At 34.3% G+C, this 17308-nt stretch overlaps 1 protein-coding gene across 3 annotated transcripts in view; it reads left to right on the top strand.

Moving 5' to 3' along the window:
• The window catches only part of peb (zinc finger protein pebbled), a 166281-nt gene that overhangs the window by 109445 nt on the left and 39528 nt on the right, over positions 1–17308 (top strand). For all 3 annotated transcript variants that reach the window (XM_074131009.1, XM_074131011.1, XM_074131010.1), the window contains one exon: positions 601–1291. The gene's annotated coding sequence lies outside the window, so the exon portion shown is untranslated. The remainder of the gene's footprint in view (positions 1–600; positions 1292–17308) is intronic.

The following is a 17308-nucleotide window of genomic DNA, read 5'->3' as shown; positions in this document are numbered from 1 at the left end:
AGGGAAGGCATGCCCACCTTCAACATTTGGTAACTTGAATTGTAGTACTTTAGCATAGACTGCCTATCCAGGAATGGACCCGCCCAGTTTACCATAGAATCTGCAGGAGCCTAGTTTTTACACAAACTGAGATCATTTCTGGTTAAAATTGCTCAGACGAACTCCTTGCTCGCTCAGTCCTGAGAGGGCTTGATCCAGAGCATAGTACTATAGACATTCCTTTCTTAGATTCCCTGGTGAGATCTGACACCCAGCCTGCGAAAGATTTAGACCTCCATTAAGAGAGGATTTGGCGCCTGACCGTAATTTTCCTTCTACGCCAACATCCCGGGCATCCAGAGTAACTTATTTTATGTGCCCATGCTATTCAACTGTTTTCTTTGAATCAGAAATAGCTTTTCAACCAATGGAATTGTATGAAGTTTACAGAAATAGGTGTGCGGATGTAACATATTGTTTCTACCTTGACCAATATCCGAAAATCAATAAACAGTTTGGTTCTTTATATTCTTCGTTCAATGATACCTCTGCGTCCGTCTATCAATACCAATTTGTCATGAAAGCTCGTCAATTAAATAATTTTTTTTTTTTTTTTTTCAGATTTGTTGGACATGAATTTCAATATGCGAGATTTGATGACAAGCAAGAGAAAGACCAAAAAAACGATGATTAACGATAATCAACGAGGTTACACGAAGTTTGGCAGCTACTATAACCAGGAGACAAGAGTGGGTGATAATTTTCTACAGAGTGGTGGGCTGGTTAATACAAAGAAGGTTAAAAGTAAATGGACTTGGGATGAAACAGAAGAAAGAAAAAAAAATCGTTTTTATTGTTGGAAAAAAGAAAAAAAGAAGACATAGTGATAGCCCGAAGAGGAGTGGTGGCTACAAGATGATCTCTGTGACCGTTCTCTAGCGGAGAGTAGTCCTCTAGTGACTGAGGAGGCGTGGTCATCTAAACCAACTACAGAGATCCCCCACTTCTGCCCACCTGGACTGAAATACATCTCTCTTTCTCTCTCCTCTGAATGTGTCCGACCAGCGGCGCGCGTGTACTTCTCTGCTCCAGCTTTCTGTTGGTTTTTCTTCTCTCTTGTCTTTTGGTGCACATGCGCACAACATCCTCATATCTTCGCACAGATAGAGGGACATCCCTTGTCATCCAGTAGCCCTGCATCTCTGACTGTAGGAGGTATCCATTAATTTGACTCGTTTCATACAACCTACACATTATCGAAGATCTTTCGTAAAGCTGTACACGCTTCATCGTCTTCACTTATTAATTTCATGTAAGTACCTAATTGATTTATGATTATTATTTAATGCATCCTAATCTTTTTTCTGATTTTTCATTTTTTTTTTTCGATTCGTTTAATTTTTGAACGTTGCAACTAAAATAGAACATCATTATTGCTTACGTAATTAATATCTCTGCGTTTAGATTTTTTTTGCACAATACCTTTATTGTTCTGTGACAAATATTGCAAATAATTCTAACTCGTATTTTCTTGACCAATCATTTCTTAATCAATGGATTAAAATATATATATTTTTTTTTGTCAATAATCTGGTTGAATTTGGAGTACTAAATGCACTTGTCATTCGTGTTATTGCTTTTGTCTCTAAAATTAGTCCTTTTTTTTTACATAGTACTAAAGGAAAACAGATCATTACCATGGAAACGGACAACTTTGTACCTTAAACTTTTTCGTTATTTATTGTATTTATTTTATAGATACTAGTGTTTGAATTTTCTTTTAATTTTTGATTGATTTTTTGTAATCAGAAAAAAAAAGTCGAAGTATTGATTGGTAGTAGTTTTGTACCATCTGTAAAAGCTGCAAAATTTATATAGATTTTTTGGCGCCAAATTTTTTTTTTTACCCGAATTTTGGCGGGAAATTATTTAATATGGCGTCTGATTTTTGTTTTGACCTTTCTATTTTTTATTTTTGTCACAATTCTTTAAATATTTTGGAGGGTTTCCTTATTTTTAATTTATTAAATAAATCATTTTTCACCTATTCTTATCTCTCTCTCTTGAGGAGAGTTGAGATAATAATTATTCTTTTGTTGATTTTTCAAATCTGGAGTTTTTACGAGAAATTCGTGAGTCACTCAAGAGTTAAATTTAGTAACTCTTGAGTAAATTATTATTATTTTTAAATTGGCCCATCGGTATGCTTGTTTTTATTTTATTATTGAATAAATTTCAAATTTGATTTCCTGTTTAGACGCCACCAGCGACTAGTTAGCACTAGTTTTATTCTAAAAATCAACCGGATGTGCTATTTCAGTGTATCGATTTTTCAGTTGTGTTACTGCCTTTTTTTTAAAAAAAAAAAAAAAATGTCCAATGATTTTATATCAATTCCCAATATACCTTTTGATTTTCCTTTTTAAAATTGAAACCTTCATTTTCATGGAAAGCGAAGGCGGTTTCTGTGGGGGAGTGGTCTAAATTGCATTTTTCTGTTTATTGGCCGATTTCAGCGAGATTTATTTTGAGAACACTCCATAGAGTACGTCATCTTATTGAGGTACAAAAACATTTAGTATAAACTTTCTTTTTAATGAAGTTAGTTTGAAAAATGTTCTCCTCCTAGTTGAGTGACGTACTATTATGTCAAACGTTTTGATGTTAAGTGGTCACCGAAAGTACATGTTTTTAAGTCCCCTGAATCCCCCTCTCCAAAATAAAAAAATAAACTTTTCCAAAAAAAAACATTTGAATGAAAAGTGATTTTTTGCAAAATAGGGGAGCAAACACAAACCACTTCTTTTCCAAAACTATTTCTTAATCAAATTTTTATCTATTGGAATTTATATTCCCAGAAAATTGAAAATTCCACTCAATAAAAGGGGGGCCACTTTGCGGTAACTAACTAGGGATACTTCTTCAAAAGATGCACAGGGAAAAAAAAGCGAAAGACACGACGCTGTACGTTAGAAATTGGCCATAGAGATCAGCACCTGTTCAATGCATCGCGCATCACCTCTTTCTTGTGAGAGAGGAAACTGTCTCTCTCTCTCTCTCTCTCTCTCTAAGTGAAATGGGGGTATAACCGAATGCACTAACACAAAAACAATAAAAACAATGCAATCGCCATGCGTTCGTCTCTTCTTGTCTGCCATTTAATACTATTTAGTAATAGTGCTGAGTAATTGGGCTGTTGGCCAGCATTTTATTTTATTTTTCTGGTTACTTTATTTCACTCAATTACTTAAAGTTACTCATTATCATTAAATTGATTCGTTCTTCTATAAGTTCAAAGAGAGGTTATTAATTGCAGGTTAGATTCGTTTATAGATTTTTGTTTTTTAATTATTAAAACAATCTTTGATCTGACCCTTGTAGTTATTAGAAAAAATAATCTTACTGAACCACCCTACTGCAAACCTTTTCATTGTAATACAGCAATTTTGTACGTTTCTCTTACTCTGTGTACCAAATTTTAAATTAAGGGTTCTCCGGAGATTCATTTTTTGACATTCCCTGAAACGAAAAAGAATGTTTTTTGTTTTTTCACGTAAGGTTTGTGTATGGGAATAAAATATACCCAAAACTGAAAACCTCAGTATGTCTAAATTCAGTTTCCTATTATTATTGTCGCTTTAACTGAAATCTTAAAAACTGGAAGAGAGACTTTAATTCAAGATTCTTCAGTTTTTAAGCTTCGTATTCTATTTATCCATTTTACTTAAACTTTAGCCCGGAAGAAATGTTGTTTTTGGTAGGGTTCTCAGGGAATCTAAATCTTAGGTATCCCTCTGTAGTGCCTCTATAGGACAAATTACACTTCCACCCTCTACAGAGCATCATTTAATTCTGATCATTTGCAGGAAATCGGTTAACCTGATGCAGAATAGATTTTTGATTTTTTTTTTTTTAAAGGTAAACTGATAATTATTTATTATTTATATATATTACACATTTTTCAATTTTAAGTGGCTATGCGATTCTTTACAGCCTATAATGTTGAGCTGAAGTATTTTGTTGTCTGTCATACTGCGGGCTGCAAATCAATCCAATCCTCTTCACTAGTGAATCATCACCATCTTCACCTCTTGTTTGTTTATTCGAAGGGAAACCCTGATAATGATGTCATTTATAATTTTAATGTCTGGAAGAAAAAGGAGTCGTGAGGCGGTATTTAGCATTGCGAACTTAAATCATCCAGGGGAAGTAAAAGGAATGTAATAAATGAAGATTGGGATAACCTTCTCTGGTCTTAACTCACATCCCTCCCTGAAACCCCGAGATCAACTAGAAATGGCAGATTAAGGTAACAGATTTTAGCCAGCGATATTCTAAGAAGAGAGCAGAGAGTAATCTCTAGAGGGATTCAAAGAATAAGATATCCAGTAGATTGGAATAAACCCTTCTCTGGAGCCGGTCATCCCCTTTTGCTCAGGGTTCATCAAAGGAATCCCAAACAAAAACCGAGTGAAAATAATTTTAGTATGATGCAAAGAAATCTTTTTTGTGTGTGTGTTGGCGGGGATTCCCTAATCATTCTCCTGAAATTGGTATCCAAAAATTTTTCGAGCTATCCACGATATTTTGATTTTGAGTTAAAAATGTTCACACAAACAATTTTTCGGTCCCAAAAACGGAGATAGCCGATGAACCTCAATTTCGAAAATAAAACACGATCACAATAAAAGGGAACAAAAAGCCTTAACATATCGAGTGGACTTTACTGAAGAGATCTATATACCTGTATTATAAGGGAAAATACATCTTTATAAATTAGTACTATACTACGAACTATTTATAGAGCTAATAATAAATAATTCGCTAATAAAATATTTTAGTTGCAGAAGAATGTGAGACAGTTCTGTAGTTTTATCACTTGATTGTTTGCTCCACAATTTTAAGTGATCATGTCTGCCAAAAAAATCACGTAATAATCATGACTAGTCGATTTAGTTTAATTTTTTAATCACAATTATTGTTTTAAATATGTTCTTTTATAATCGTTCATTACAATTTCAATCAATTCTATCAAGTTTATCTAAATTAAGTAGTTACATTCAATTTGATAATGTTATATTATTATCGTAGTGAATATAATAGAATTTCCAGCGCGACTGTATTTATTTGAAGGCGCCAAAACACAAAATCTGGTATAACCCAAATCTTTCTCTTAATACAGTTCCATTTTCAATATATTCAAGCTTTAGATTTTATTCACCCATTGAATTCCAGAAACATATAGAATTTTAGTTAACATTATAAAATCAGTAAACCCTTATAACAGGCGCCACAGTAGCCGAGCGGTTAGAGGCGAGACCTGTGAAACAAATGTGTATTGGTGGTACTAGGTTCGATTCCCGGCCTTGGATTTTATTTAATGTTGTTTAATAAAATAAATTTACAGTAAAGTTAGCTAGTCGCCTCCGTCCACGACACCTAATTTGGTAGTTGGACGTAAAGCTCGCCTGAAAAAATAGGCATTACTTTACTTTACCTTCTAAACCCTTGTAACATTATTTAGAAATAACACTTTAGAGAAATGACTCAAAAAAGTTAGAAATTCATTCAAGATAGAATTGTATCAACTCCCATTTTGATAGTGTACAGAATTAGGAACGTACATTCCACTGAAACGGTACAGTAGAGGGAAATTTGTCTTCCCCTGATTTATGTACTTCCGGGACACTACTTCGGCATTTCTAGTGGGTCGGATATCGAAATATTTAAGTTTAGATTTTCTCATATTTTTTGCGACATTTGGTAAACCCAAGCAGAGATAGTGAGAGATAGTTTTCTAAAAACCATTATTTCTGTCTCAGGGGGATCTCAGATACGGACAATTCTTTAGAAGAATTCAATTTCAAAAGTCTTGAACATGATCGGACTGTTTGTCTATACCCATCTTAATATGCACGTTTGGGCAAAATTGCAATGAAATTAAGGCTGTTAGATTTCTCTATTAATTTGGTAATTAGACTGGAATAACTAATATTAAGGTAAAAACAGAAACCTATAAATTGTTATTACGCATTTTTGGCGGGAATGTAGTGCAAGTATTTAGCTTTGTGCATTGAAGAGGGGATTGCCGAGGGGTGGCCGAGTGGAGTGCCCTTCATTAGGTCATTACCTTTAATCAAGGACATCTCTCTCTCCGTCTATATCCCAAAATGAGACAGTTACAAAAGGAACCTTGTGATCGTTTTGAGTGCCCAGTAAATCCTTACTTAAAGAGGAGCATTGTCTTCAATTTTTATATTGACAATATTTTATTGGCTGACCTCAATTATCACGGCCGTCCCGATTCTAATTTAGAACTAAAACACAATTAACTAATTTAAATATTTTCGATTCTAGGTTTCGATTATAAAATTAGTTCATGAAATTAAATCAACAAAATCTGGTGTGAAGCAATCTCGGGATTGAATCTTATCCCTTTTTTTTGGAACTGTTTCTTGTGGGACAACATTAGGCACATGCACGATTTTGGCAACATATTTAATTATTATAAATGGAACGAAGTTGGTAAAATACAGAGCAACCTCCATTAACCGGGATTCGGATTTACGGGATCATGTTGAGTCATCATAAGAACACCCAGATCGGCGCCGAAACAAAAGTTAATTTTCGGTGGCGACAGGAAAATTTTTTGTCTTCCGATGCAACAAAAGAAAAACATCAAAAAACAAAAATAAAATATGTATGTAAAAAATTAAAAAAAAGGATTGCCGTCTAAGATAGGAGTTGATCTCTGGGACGAAACAGTAATGTATTACTATGTAATACTGTGTATTCGGATTAACCGGGATTTCAGTTTTCCGGGAAGGGTATAGCCGGAGGTCAGCCGGGTTAATCGAGGTTGTACTGTAGTAGAATTCACACATGAATCAACTTGAATCTATGCTGAAAGAGAAAAGAGACCATCCAGTCTCGGAACCTGTGATCTCCTCTCGACAAGTCAAGAACTAACCATTCAGCTATCCCCCACCCCGAATACTGAATATTACCAAAGAAAGTAAAACGTAAAAAAAACGTTCTCCTTTTGTCTTCGGTTAAAAAAAAAAAAAAACCTGTATTTAAATACAATTCACCTGAATTGTCCGCTAATATCTTCTTTTCGAGCTTAAAAATTTTTATCAGCACCTGACTTTGCCTATCGTATCATTTTATATTTACTTCAAAAAAAAGGCAGGGCCTTTTATTTGCTCACAGTTTTGTAATCACTTATCTAGAAAAGGTGGAGAAATGTATAGACAGATAGATAAATGCAATCAACCAAAATATCCTGGAAATTACGTTACAGTGATTGCTGGAACTTTAAACTTGAAAGATAATTGATGCTTCGTATCTGGGCTCCTCTCTATTTATTTACTTTTAATATCTAAATTTTTACAGAAATACATAACTTGTTTGGTGGATTAACTAAAAAGATTAAAAAAGTTCTTTATTATATGATCAATTTTCTAGATAATTTAAATTTTTCCACACGTTTAGTTGCCCTTAACATACGAGGGTTGACTGAAAAGTAATGCACACATGCTAGGAGAGGAGGAAAGAAAAGAGTTATCAAGTTCGGACAGAAAGTATATTAAAGTGCAATTCTTAAGCTTCACAATTATGTATTACTTTTCGATGTAGACACCATTATCGCTAGTTCATTTCTCCCAACGGGAAACAAGTTTTTTCATTCCGTCACTGAAGAATTCTTTTGACTTTTCTTGAATCCAGGACTTGACAGCTGCCTTCACCTCATCGTCTGAGGAGTAGTGATTACCCTTGAGGTCTCTATTGAGTAGAGGAAACAAATAAAAATCGCAGAGGGCAAGATCCGGACAATAAGGAGGGTGTGGAATTGGTTGAAACTTCAGTTTTACCAGAGCCTCTGGCAGTTTCGCCGCGCGAGGTGTGAAGACGAGCGTTGCCATGTTGCCAGATTATTGGTTCCAAGCTGCCTCTAACACGACAAACTCGACGTCGGAGGTTTCTTAGAGTCTGTAAGAACCGAGAAGAATTTACCGTTGCCCCTGGTTCCAGAAAATCGGTCACATAAACTTGATGAGCATCCCAAAACACAGTCAGAAGAATTTTTTTTTGAAGACGCATGTCGATATTCAGTGCTCTGCCTTTTCTTTTCTGGGTGTCGTAATGATGGACCCATGATTCGTCCCCTGTCACAATATTCAAAAAGAAAGTCCGATAACAGCACGCTGTTTATCTCGCAGTGACATAGTTAGCACCAGTAAACGTGTCCATACTTCGGCGTCTAACAATACACTGGCTGAACGCAGCGAGTTCAAACTGCGCATACGTAATAAGGGGAAATGTGACTTCCAAATGCCACCTTGCGCGCTTTTTGAAGCTCTTCGTTCGCGCTCGGCAAGCATGTGTGCATTACTTTTCAGCCAACCCTCGTAAATATAGTTTGCGGGGGAGTTTTCTTTGCAGAAAAATTGCAGCAAGCTCAAACACGGTCTTCGTTTTTCTACCCATTCTAAGGTTTTGAGCAGAAGTGGTCATTTCTTATTTATATATATATATATATATGTTTTTTCATTTCTCCGAATATTCTTAAAAAAGTGTCTAGACATTACAAGAATGTACAAATCCTCTCGATTGCTACTGCATTATCATCTGTGTAATATTACAAATAAAATATCTTGCTAAAATCTCGAGTTTACAAGAAAATCACGTGACCAGAAGTGTAAAATCCATTGAACGATATCTTTTTTAGCTTTTGTTGTCCACTCAAATTAAGGAACTGACACTTTTATCTAGAAATTGTTATATAAACTTTATTATTAAATATTTACAATTAATTACAATTATGTAGATTTACATTTTAACCTTCATGACAGTTTAGGGGAGAAGCTTAGGATGGGTCAAGGATAAAATATGCAAGGAAATAGGATAGAAAACCTGTAGTAACTTTATTTATAAATATTCTTTCCAATACTAAATTAAAATTAGGTAAAAATTCCATGTTTTTGAAAAAGAAACACTCAAGAATTTAAATGGAAGTCTTGCGAGTTGGTCCTTGAATTAAATATTAACTGTTCAAGCATTCAGATTCTTATTAAAGTTCTAATGTTTTTATCTTTACTTACAATATGTGATTCATTAAAATGTACAATAATTATACAAACAAACCACAATATCTTAGCTATTATTATTTGAATTTTAAGGAAAAAAAGAAAAGAATACTACAAATAAAGAGGTCTTCATGTTTATAATTCAATTTTTGCTATTCTTTTTGCATTTTGGTTTTATTTTAATTAAAAGCAAATGAATACAGTAAAATGTTATAGAAGTCTAAAAAAGTAAACAATCCACAACAAGTGTGTGTATAGTATTTGTGAGTACAAGTTAATTGTATTAAAGTTAAGTTTGGACAGTAGAGAAGAAGGTACATAAAAGGTTACAATAGAAATTGTTGGTAAACAGAATGTTAACCGCTTCTGGCATTGCGCACTCTTTGTCCATTGTATGCGTAAAAGTCCTCGCTGTGTGTGTCTGTGTCTGTGTGTAATATAAATGAAATTCTATATTCACCTGAGTGTGTCTGTCTGTCGTTCCTTCTCGCTCAGTCGCCTCATTCTCTCTCTGTCTCTTACCAGTATACCACAAGACAGAAGTTTGTCAACATACACATCATCATATCCGTCCACAAAATATTTTTGTCATCATCTTTACCCTATTTAATATTAACCACAATGATTTTACCATTATAATCATCTTTAATACTGATAAACATGTCCTAAATATTAACTAAATTCCTTTCCTTTAAAAAAAGTTTGGCAGGAATAATTTTTCGTTTGTGGAACGCAAATGTGCCGCCGACTTTATACACTCGGCGATCATGTTTTTATTTGTAGCCTTCTCTCTAAGTAACAGGATAACAGAAAGTTTATTTCGATTGTGTTAAAAGATTGGGCGCAGCAAGCTTAAATTGTATTACACCTTTGAATGTCACCATGGAAACCGTACCGTAATTTAGCGGTTAAATTCTCTTTCAAGTTTACAGTTATGGAGGGTATATTTTTTAACAGAACAGCTGATTTATAAAAACTAGAAATCTGAAAACTATTTCTGAAATGTTTCTTCACATGTTTGGGGAAATTCCAAGTATTTCATAGCAGTTTTTGTGTTTATTTATGTATTTATTTATTTTAATTCAATTGAATAATCCATAATTTGTAAATGTCAATTGATTAAATTGCGCTGTACAGTAATCAATTATAATGATCATGAACACAGTATCCCTGGAACCAAGATATTATGTTCACCATCTTATCAGAACTCTGTGATAACAAAAAATAAAATAAAAAAAAATATACGAGCGGTAATTCTTTAATCTTTGTTATAAAGTGGACAGAGTTAGGAATGGTGGGGTTTCCTACTCAAGACAATCTGAAAAAAAATAGGACAATCTTTGTTCAGTTGATTTGCTCTCTTACACCAAAAAATCACCTGCAAACTCGTATTATCGGAGATGAAATTTATATTCTAGAAAGGTATTTAGAGAATTCTAACGGCCGAGATTGCTCTCTCCATCCGTTGGAGTATATCACCCAGATGCGCGACGTTGGTGCTCCTTATCTCCCTAATCTTGGATGACTGGGCGCATTAGAAAGAGGAATATCTGCCGATCCCAGTTATAGGTGTGCCCATCTCTATAAAATCGATAATACCCTTTATCTCCTCTGAGAATACAACGGTGATGCAGTTTATCTCTATATCCCTACAGATAAAACTCACAAACATTTAGATAGTTATATACAAGGAAAAAAATAATATAATAAAACGAAGTTCCAACATCATCTTTATAAAACTCATCAAATTGTCTACAAAATTTGTCTTGATTTCTTCAAATTGTTCGCTATAAATTTATTTGTATAACACTTCATTTTATTTGTATCTTAAGTGAGGGAAAACTTAGCGCTTGTGACTTATTTTAGAATTTTGATTTTGACCGGTTTATAAGTCCTCTGAGCCAAAACTTAATTTTTAATGATTCAGTTCCCAGCTAATTTCAATTTTTAACTTACACTAACCATGCCCTGAAAACCTCTTCTTCAATTAAATAGATAAACTGAAAAAAAATAGCAGTGAAATATCGTTAATCATTTGCCATGAATACAAACTGGTTTTGAGCTGTTTCAGCGACAATCTCTTGATATATAAATTGTATAAAAAGATCTCATTTCACTAAAATCTGTCGTTGAGATATGATATAGATAAAACTGTATCAAAATTAAACAGTGCTTCTAGCAACTAAGATCTAATCAATCATTAATTTCAACATTTCCACCCAACCACCAGGTATATTTCACAGGTGTTTAGGTATCCTAAATTAAAGTGCATTAAGTGGCTGGTTAATATTAATATAAATAAAGAAAATCTTTGACTAAAATACGTATTAAATAAATATAAAAAGGAAAAACCATCACGCATGTCTAAGTATTTAAGGAAATGCTATGCATGCAAGTGAGAAGGAACAAGGTCACTGAATTGTACCCGGCTTGCTGCTAAGTAGCTTGGAAGAGATCTGTATCAATCTCTTTCTTCAGCCTCTAAACTTTTATCCACTCGTGAAGACTGTTCTATTGAAGTTTGCCGATTAACAGAAAGTGAGAATATGGATTCCTTGAAAGGAAGAATTCTCTTTTTTATAAGAATTATTTTTTTTTAAATTTAACTTTAGGAACAAAGTTGGTTATTTTTATTGCCCTTCTCTTATAAGTGTAAAAATGGAAGTGTTGCGATCGTCTAGACTTGCCAAAGGTGGGTTTACACCGGATATATCCTCTATATTCACCGCCTGAAAGAACCGATCCTGTATTTCTGATTTTCTCTTTCAATTATCTCGAAATCGGATCAAAGATATTTTTTTTTTTTTTAATATGGTTAGGTTGCAGTAATGGATAATGTCTTTGATATTTACTCGTCGTAGCACGCATAGTTTATTGTATCCCCAATCGGTTTTGGACTTACATTTATCATCAGAGATGTCATATTTAGCTTTTATTTCTTTCTCAGAATAATTCCTTTAAAGGTAACTCTGAGAGAGGGGCTAAGTAGGCTTTCTAATGTGCCATTTTAGGGAATTGTTTGGTACTACCAGCTGTGTAAATCTTGCGATAATTTAACAAACTTAACTACCAATCTGATTGCCCAATTTCTAACGGCTATTAGCGCTATCCTTTACAGCAATGAATTTTCGCCAACCCATTCGCCATACACATTATTACATTCTTCTAAATTAATTTGATTTATTCATCTATATTTATTAATTTTAATTGATACTAATTTTGTCTCTTGCTGTAGTAATAGACTTTAGATTTCAGATACTGATAATTTGGCCAAATATTTATTAGTACTTCTAAAATAAGTTTCACCACTCTAAGTTTAGGTTAATGAGGGTTAGCTAGATACCTTTCACTTTGTACTACTGTGTGCCCTGTTGTGTTGGTGTTAGTGAAGAGAAAATCTGCTAGCGCCATTCTGGCGCCAGACAATTAAGGATTTAAAATTCTAAATTTAAACACTAAATGATTTAATTGTGATGGAAAAATAGAAAACGCTTTGGTACCAAAACGTCTTGAGGGTGGTCATTCTTTTTTGGTACGTTAATGTTGCCTATCTTTGAGTAGCTGCTAAGAGAAGGATGTTCTTCGGATACTTGAAGATCTTTGAATTGAAGAAAAAAAAAGGAGTGTATTCTGATCTTAAAATTTGTACTGAAAAGATAAGTTGGTTTAACGTAATAACTATCTGTCTATCTAATTGGCGTTACAACCCTTGGTGGGTCCCAAGTCTCTATTCCATAGTTCTCGGTCATTTGCAGCCGCTTTCCAATTTCTCACCTTTAACAGGTTTCTTGCGTCACTGATGACACCATCCTCCCATCTCATCTTTGGTCTGCCAACTCCTCTCTTTCCGCCTATCTCCATCTCGAGCGATCTTCTGGGAATCGATCCGCCATCCATTTTCGCAACATGTCCCGCCCAACCTTATCACACGTACCACATCCACCTCTCCGAACAGTTAATATAGCTCCCTATTTCGACTCCTTCTCCACACATCTTCCTCCTTCACAGGACCGAAAATCCTTCGAAGGATTTTTCTTTCAAAGAACAGGAGCCTGTCCTCATCGACTCTGGGAATAGTCCATGTCTGAGAGGCGTACGTCAAAACTGGGCGAATCAGTGTTTTATATAGCCTCACTTTCGTGTTTCTAGAGATCAGGCTACTCTTCATATATCGGATCAGAACGTAATAACTAGTTTGATATTTAAAACGATTCTTTTGAAGGAACCGTGACGTCACAGCTTTCAGGTTTGTGCATGTTACTCCAATGATCAGTTGAATCTGCGTTCAGTGATTTCCTATAGAAATACGGTAGGCTTGAACCTAACCTTAGAGCTTCGCTTGAATGAAGTTTCCTGGGGAGAAAAATGCCCTAAATGAAAGCTATAGACCTGAATTAGGGCACAAGAAAGTAAATCATTCAAAACAAATAAATACGTAAGAATTTTTTATTAAAATGGTTACTAAGTGAATTTACTCAATGTTTAAACAGACGGAGATCATGTTCACTTCCTCAGGTGAAAGTTCTTAATTTCTTCTTCTTCTAAAATGATTTACCGTTATAACTATTGGGTCCTTGGGAAATGACATCTTTGGGTTAAAAGATGCCTCCTCCGCTTCTTTACTTGCATCTCGTCAAACAGAACTTTGTCACTTTTATTGAAGAGAACAATATTTCTAGGAATATCTAGGTGTTTGTCTGTCTGCAGTAGGTATGTGACTGGCTACCTACTTACCGCTTCCTTTTTGACGACTCAGATACTCCATACCGGTGCCTATTTTCCCACAACCACCCATCTCTCCTCATCCCCCCTGGGCACACTGTATCTTACCAATAAATACGTACAAGTTTTGACATGTCTGGCCATAAAGTAATAAAATTTTATGGCCATGTACATCTTTATTTAGCCCTTTTTTTTTAAACTCGGCGCTTGTAAAGGAAGGCCGGCAAATTGTTTTCCCTACATCTGGTATTTTGGAATCAAAGAGAGATTTTGACGGTTCAATTCTTATTTTATTTTGTAAAATATAAATATAATTTTTTTTTTTTTTTTTACTTTTTCTGTTGCTTAGAATAAGCGGGCTGATTTTACTGAAACATCTATTCAGCGCTAGAGGTTTCTTATTTTATAAAAACAGAACATTTTGGTTACATTCATACCTTGGCAGGTTTCTTAACACATATTATATCCGGAATGATGTCAAAATTCTGAAAAATTGAACACTTTTTAAGGCACTCTCTACGTAAAAATTGATCCAAGCGCAACGCACGTAATATTTTCTCTTAATCAGAGTCTTTGTTTCTCATATTTATGCGAGCTAGCCTCACTCATAATACAGCATTTCCTTGTACGGGACTGACATGATTCTAGCTTACAAAATTATTCCAACTACAATTACGAGTAGAGCAAAAATTGTATCCTGAAATACTAAAATTTTCCATAAACACAATGAACTTCGTTATAACTTTGTAGATTGCTCTAAAAACAGAAACAGTAAATGTGGAAATTATGGTTTTAGACATTCTATTCAGAGCTAGACAAGCTCCCTAATGTACGGGCGCCATATTTCTTGCATTTTGTTGCCCACTAAAAGGGGAGCGCCAGTTGTAGACACTCGAGAAAATTTCCTGGACTTCTTTTCAGCAATAGCTGAAAGTAATGAAAGTCACACCCCCCAAGTTTCTGTCGTTGATGACAGCCTCCTTCAACATCCACTCCTTCTTCATTCATTCTTCTTCGGCTAGGACTAACCCAGTTAACAACAGTTTCATCACTCCAGCTGTAGTCGTTGTAAGTAGGAGGTTTCAGTATGAATACAAACAATTCGTAACGCGATAATTGTATACGACGTCTGCTCTACTACTACATTTTAACTTTTCAAATATGTCTCCATGCTAAAATTCTGAAATTTCATCAATATCTTATTGTATTTGACAGTAAACAATAATTATGACTAATTGAAGAAGTTATAATTAAATAAATATATTATTAGAAACAATTTAATGAAGTATTCAGAGCTAATTGTTTTATGTAAATATGTAATCAAATAACAAGTATTTCCGGTCATCTGTTACGTAATTAAAAAGCTCGCTCATTCTTACGCACGCGTAGCAACACAACATTAACTTCCGTTGTCAGATGGGGTTTGTCGTCATGCCTTTCATATTTTTTTTTTTTTTCAAAAGATGAGTTTTTGGTGCAATTTACTTTATAATATACTAAGTGCATAATGACTATTAAATGCCATTGCAGTATTTCATTATTATTGCTGATTTTATTCAACAAATGGGAACTTAGAAATTAAATTTTGCAGATACTGTGTTCCTTTACTGAGCTTAGTTTCCAAATGTTTTGCGATTTTCTTTCAATTTTGTCACTCAATTTAGATAGATCTGTCTTTTTTTACTTGATAAATTTTCTCTGGGTTCGATAATTTGAGCTTGATTGGGGTTTTCTTTTCAGAATTAATTTTAAACGTTTAAAATACTTTAATTTTTAACGTTCATTTTCTTTTTCTATATTCTTGTAGTAAATTACATGTCTAATATTGAAGCACCTAATAAAAAACTTACACATAAAAAAAGAGAGTATGAGTTATGGAGTGGTCTTGCTAAACTTTTTTTTTAATTAATCAGATGACTAAAACAGCATCCTTCGTCATCGATAACTGTCTACCTACTTCATATTTAGACGAGACTAATTAGTCCTCTCTGATAATTATCACATCTGAACAAAAAAAATATCATCGTTTGGAAATTTTATCTCATGATTCTGTCGGCAGATAATAAAAAAAACTTGAAGACACTTCATGACTGCACCCAACAGCCTGCTGTTTACACTGGCCCATATTCCTGTAAATTGTTGAAGTTGATTGTCAGTTGTTACCATGTTACCCGTTCTGTATTTTTTTTTTTTGGGCATTGGCTTTCGCCATACAGCCAGCATCGTCTAGGTGCTTAACACTAGAATATCACTCACTCTCCATTCTTACTTATAAATACATTTGCTTCACACATTCATCCCTCTACTACATACAGCTATTTACATAAACTAATGGATGGATCAGTACTCTATATTCCTGCCATCCTTATAGCTTAACCGAAATTAAAATCACCGTAATCCTTCTCTAATCATTTTCTTCCATTCATTCTAATTCGGCTATAATTTTTAAATACTCGTACATTCATATTTCATTGCTACCTCTGCTAAGTCTATATTTTTCTTTCAGCCAATGTTGTGTACTAATACATACTTAATCGAAGGGAAAATTTTTTTTTGGAAAGTTGAGTGCTTAACCCAACAGTGGTGGAGAGTATCCATGCTGCAGTTTGTTTGGTTTATTCACTGTGACTAGTTCCAGCTTTATATTGTCAATTACCTAACCTTTATCTCTGATGATTGTAAGAGCTGTTGTCCTGTAAGTCTTGATTAGGGACAGGTAATTTTTGGGATATCCTGATTCGCAGCCAGTCTGCACTCGCCACCCATTTTCTGACTAGCCCAAAAGCTAGGACTTGTTAAGGATTAACAGTTTCTCCATGCCCTAAGGTATTGCAGAGTGTTATAAACCACTTTTAGGATTGAGAATTTTACTGTAATGAAATCATTCCAATCTATTCCAGGAAAAAATTGTTAAAAAATATTTTTGTGCCTCTTGTAATGATTAAACAAACAAATCGCACACATACGTACGCACATATACACGCTAGGGTGGTATCATTTTTAATCTTCAAATTTCTTGTACCTGTCCACTTGATAATACAGATGGCAGAGTCTCTTCTGTTTGGTTTTATTGTCTGTAATCAATAAACTGTATCCGTCTGTTTCCCTCTCCTCACCCTCTCTCTCTCGCATGAACCATATTGCAGATGTTCATCACCTACGTACACACGCACAATATGATCATCCTCACTTAGATGTCAATACACACACACATTGCTATCCACTGTTATCTCTTATCACTGTATAAGTATTAACTCATATCGTACATATTACTATTTCAAACAAGATTTATCTTGTTAAAATGTGGACTGATTCATGAATCCAATACCTAACTTTGGTATATTTTATATCTGAAACCTTCATGTTCTATTTTCGGCGTTTTTCACTTGTCTCCGCCTTATTTGGTTTCAGTCAATTTTAATTCAATTTAATTTCTGTTCTTTTTTTGCGGCCACAGAAAATAATGCGCTGGTTTTAAATTTTTGTAAACGTTTTCACCGGAAGTGGGAAAAAGTTTT

The sequence above is a fragment of the Rhodnius prolixus genome, unplaced genomic scaffold (assembly GCF_049639745.1).
Source record: "Rhodnius prolixus isolate KJV_2025 unplaced genomic scaffold, Rpr scaffold_4, whole genome shotgun sequence".
NCBI lineage: Eukaryota > Metazoa > Arthropoda > Insecta > Hemiptera > Reduviidae > Rhodnius > Rhodnius prolixus.
This window is presented reverse-complemented; position numbering and strand designations above follow the sequence as displayed.